The sequence below is a fragment of the Podarcis tiliguerta genome (assembly GCF_965153285.1).
Source record: "Podarcis tiliguerta genome assembly, chromosome: 9".
Lineage (NCBI taxonomy): Eukaryota > Metazoa > Chordata > Lepidosauria > Squamata > Lacertidae > Podarcis > Podarcis tiliguerta.
Window position 1 is genome coordinate 71042213 of NC_139542.1, and position 5200 is coordinate 71047412.

Below are 5200 nucleotides of genomic sequence, written 5' to 3' on the forward strand. Positions count from 1 at the left end.
CCAGGGTTCAAATCCCCAGGAAAACATGAAACTCCCTGGAGAGGGTTTGGATGAGTTGCTGTTTCTCAACCTAGGCTACCTTATGAGTTGCTGTGATGCTAAAATGGATCCATCTCTGAGCTTCTTGGGAGAGGCCTGGGATGCAGCAGGCAAAAGGGAGTGTAATGCTGCTTGTTTAGGTTTGGATAGGTGCCTCTCTTCCAAGCGAGATCGTGGCCACATTGCCCTGCCTTGAGCTCCAGGGAATTTAAAGGCAGGGAGCATATTTCAACTTTGTGAATAGAATAGAATAGAATAGAATAGAATAGAATAGAATAGAATAGAATAGAATAGAATAGAATTTATTATTTATACCCCGCCCATCTGGCTGGGTTTCCCCAGCCACTCTGGGTGGCGTCCAACAAAGTATTAAAATACAGTGGTCTGTTAAACATGAAAAGCTTCTCTAAAGAGGGCTGCCTTCAGATGTCTTCTAAAAGTCTGGTAGTTGTTCTTCTCTTTGACATCTTCTGGTGGGAGGGCGTTCCACAGGGCGGGTGCCACTACCAAGAAGGCACTCTGCATGGTTCCCTGTAACCTCACTTCTCGCAGTGAGGGAACCGCCAGAAGGCCCTCGGTGCTGGACCTCAATGTCCGGGCAGAACGATGGGGGTGGAGACGCTCCTTCAGGACCGAGGCCGTTCAGGGCTTTAAAGGTCAGCACCAACACTTTGAATTGTGCTTGGAAACAAGAGAGCCACTGTGTGCCAGTATGTGCCTTCTCTGCACTTTACTGAGCATCGCAGTTTATGCTGTCCCTGACTTCCAAAGGGTCCTGTCTCTCACCCTTCATGCGCCAGGCCTTGTCCCCCCTGAACACTGAGCCTCAGGGGCTCCTTTGGTGTGCACTGGGCAGGCTGTCAAAGGGAGGAGCGGAAAAACCCTCCAAGCAGGCAGGCATGAAATCACAAAATGGCCCCATGTCACCCAGCCTTGGGAATATGCATGCGCTGCCGAGCGCTCATGGAGGGGAGGGGAGCGCATGCACCCAGAATGACACAAACATGCATGGACAGACACATACTGTGGCAGAGCCAGCCATGTAAACAGGCACATGGGGGTGACATGTGCTGCCGAGATGCCCTGTGGCTGGGAGTGAACCCTGAGTATGAACATGCGCACTAATATATATATATATATCTCTACGTGCGCACACACACACTCCCAGGGCTTCCCCCAAAGGGGACATCTCCATCCATGTGTGGTTTTCCTTGAGATGCAGGAGGGGAGGTCAATGTCAGAGGATGGGGTGCCTTTCTGCACTGCTGTGCCATAAGCACACGGCAAGGAAGCACTGGGGATTGTTGCAGGAAACGGCAGCCGTGCGTTTGCCCTGGGAGGGCTGCCTGGCTGGGCCCCCGGGGATGCAGCAGACGATTCCCCACTCTTGCACTAACTGGCCCTAATTAGGAACTGCAAATAATTAGGCAGCCAGATGGCAAAGGGAAGCCGAGTGAAATTGACAAACACTGTCCAGTCACCCCCTCTTCCTTGCTTCTAACTAGAGCAAGCCTCTCCAGACAGCGATGAGGTAGTTGTGTACGAATCCAGCTTCCTCTCAGATTTGCAAAGTATCCCTTTCCAAAACAGAGAGGGTGTGTTGCTCCACACAAGAATTGGCTTCGCCAGACACCCACACCCACATCCTAGCATTCACACCTATACAGAGAGTGCCTAGTTCTTCTCATATATCCTAGTGGGTGAGATTGTTCCTGGGACGAGGCAAAATCAACCTGGCTCTTTCTGCATGTAATGCAGCACAGAATCATAGAATTCTAGTTGGAAGGGGCCCTGAGAGTCCTGAAAGACCTACATTGGCTCCCAGTACATTTCTGAGCACAATTCAAAGTGTTGGTGCTGACCTTTAAAGCCCTAAACGGCCTCAGTCCTGTAAACCTGAAGGAGCATCTCCACCTCCATCGTTCAGCCCAGACGCTGAGGTCCAGGTCCAAGGGCCTTCTGGCGGTTCCCTCACTGCAAGAAATGAGGTTCCAGGGAACCAGGCAGAGGGCCTTCTCAGTAGTGGTGCCCACCCTGTGGAACATCCTCCCACCAGATGTCAAAGAGAAGAACAACTACCAGACTTTTAGAAGACATCTGAAGGAAGTCTTGTTTAGGAAAACGTTTAATGTTTGATGCATTACTGTATTTTAATATTTTGTTGAAAGCTGCTCAGGGTGGCTGGGGAAGCCCAGCCAGATGGGTGATGTATAAATTATCATCATCATCATCATCATCTAGTCCAAGCAGGATTCTCAACTAAAGAATCCCTGACAGACGGCCATCCAACCTCCGCTTAAAAACCTCCAGAGAAGGGGAGTCCACCACCTTCCAAGAGAGTCCATTCCAGTGTCCAACAGCTCTTGCCACCAGAAAATTATTCCTGCTCTTGAGTCGGAATCTCTTTTCTTGTCATTTGAATCCATTGGTCCTACACTCTGGAGCAACAAAACACAAGCTTGCTCCATCTTCTTCTGACAGCCCTTGAAGCTGGTTATTCCCTCTCCTCTCAGCCTCCTCTTTTTCAGGCTGAACATACCCAACTCCCTCAACCGTTCCACCTTCAGCTTGGTTTCCAGACCCTTGATCATCTTGGTTGCCCTGCGCTCCCCACGTTCCAGCTTATCAGTATCCTTCTGGATTCTGAAGCAGTGCGCTGGATGCGGGAAATCCAGGTTCAAACTCCTGTCAAGAAGGTGTTTGTGACACTCAATTGGGCATGAGAAGTCTAAACCACTGAGCCTCTTGGGCTTGCCAATCGGAAGGTCGACGGTTCGAATCCCCACAACGGAGTGAACTCTCTGCTCTGTCTCAGCTCCCGCCAACCTAGCAGTTCAGAAGCACACCAGTGCAAGTAGATAAATAGGTACCACTGCGGTGTGAAGGTAAATGGCATTTCTGTGTGCTCTGGTTTCTGTCACGGTGTCCCATTGCGCTTTAAAAACCATTGTGTTTTAAAAACCTAAAAATATTTTTGTAGATTGCGTTGAGGTTGTTGTTGTTCTTTACAATCAAGCCGTGTACAAATTTTATGAAACAAATAAAATAAAAATAAATGAAACCTTGAGCAAAATATTGACCTTTTGTGACCTTTAAATCATGAACCAATCCATGGTATTTTAATCATTTTTGCACCTCTATTTCTGTACTTTTCCTGCAAGTGAAACAAGGACATGTGAGAGCCAAACTGTCTTTAATTCTCACAATATTTTAACACCTTGGCACCAAGCCCTCTTCTGTTGCATGAACAAAACTTGCAAACTTGAGGACCATTAAGACTACAAAAGTGGTATAACTGTAAGCAAAACAGGCATCCGCTAAGACACCTGTGGATTTCATTTGAAATTTGGGATGTTGATTGTATACTGTAATAATTGTATATTGTGTATTGTAATAATGCAGGGGATGCAGGTGGCGCTGTGGTCTAAACCACTGAGCCTCTTGGGATTGCCAATCGGAAGGTCGGCGGTTCAAATCCCCACAACGGAGTGAGCTCCCATTGCACTGTCTCAGCTCCTGCCAACCTAGCAGTTCAGAAGCACACCAGTGCAAGTAGATAAATAGGTACCACTGCGGTGTGAAGGTAAACGGCATTTCCGTGTGCTCTGGTTTCTGTCACGGTGTCCCATTGCGCCAGAAGCGGTTTGGTCCTGCTGGCCACATGACCCAGAAAGCTGTCCGAGGACAAACGCCAGCTCCCTCCCTGAAAGTGAGATGAGCGCCACAACCCCAGAGTTGCCTTTGACTGGACTTAACTGCCCAGGTGTCCCTTACCTTTGTCTTTTACCTGTAATAATGGCAGGGCCAACAGAATTAGCCCAAACTTGAATTTGCTGGTGGGTTTTCCATGGAAACCTCCTGCTTGGAGAGTAGCAAATGAACCCCAAACTGAAATTCCTCCTGTTCTAGACCTAAGCTATGGCCGCTCTCACTCCTGACACTGAAGTTTGGCCGTGGGAGTTGGCAGAGAGCCACTATGGTGTAGTAATTAGAACATCGAACAAAGACTAAGGGGACCCAGACTCAAATCCCTACACAGCTAGGAAGTCACTGAGTGACCTCAAGCCAGTCACCACGGCCACATCCTGCACTCAAAGCCCATTTATGGACAGAAGATCTTGCTTCTCCAGCAAAAACCAAGCATGTCTCTCACTCTCTGGCTTCTGCCTGCTTTTAGCCCCTGCTCTCTCACACAGCCACTCTGGCTATTGTCTTCCTTACTGCCAGCCAGGCGAGGGAGGGGGCATATCCCTTTGCCCTTTCTTATACTAGTGAGCCAAACCTAAGGGCCATTATGGCCCTTGCCTGGAGGATTCAACAGTTGGATCCTCCATTAGATTTTAATCCTTCCTAGAGCCAGGAGTTGTTGGGATGTGGGTGGCGCTGTGGGTTAAACCACTCTGCTGCTTGGGCTTGCCGATCGAAAGGTCGGTGGTTCGAATCCCCACGACGGGGTGAGCTCACGTTCAGTCCCAGCTCCTGCCAACCTAGCAGTTTGACAGCACGTCAAAGTGCAAGTAGATAAATAGGTACCACTCTGGCGGGAAGGTAAACGGCATTTCCATGCACTGCTCTGGTTCGCCAGAAGCGGCTTAGTCATGCTGGCCACATGACCCAGAAAAACTGTCTGAGGACAACCATTGGCCAGTAAAGCGAGATGAGCTCCGCAACCCCAGAGTTGTTCGCGACTGGACTTGTCAGGGGTCCCTTTACCTTTAGAGCCAGGAGTTAAAAGGGACTCAGCCATTACACAGCCCAACTCCTCTTACCTCCAAACTCATGACATTACTCTTAGTTACAGTTGCATAAGTGGACTAAGGATTTGTACCAAAGTAATTGTTACCCAACATGATAACACTATTCCGCCCCGCCCCCGCCCCCCCTGATTTTGGTTTGCAAAGGGATGGGGATGGAGCAGGGAGTTCCTCCTGTTTTATCAGCTTCCTAAACCTAGTTGAGAACTGTAACAGCATCTCCACAGACCATTTTCAATTCCTGAACCGAAAAATCATATTCCAAACACAGAAAATAAGAGAATCCTGGTTGAGGAGCAGGGTGGAACAGGACACGTGTTTCAAACATTTTGAATTGAGAGGGATGAACAGATAGATAAATAGATAGGACAATAGCTTAAATTTTCCTATACTTAACAATGATGTTG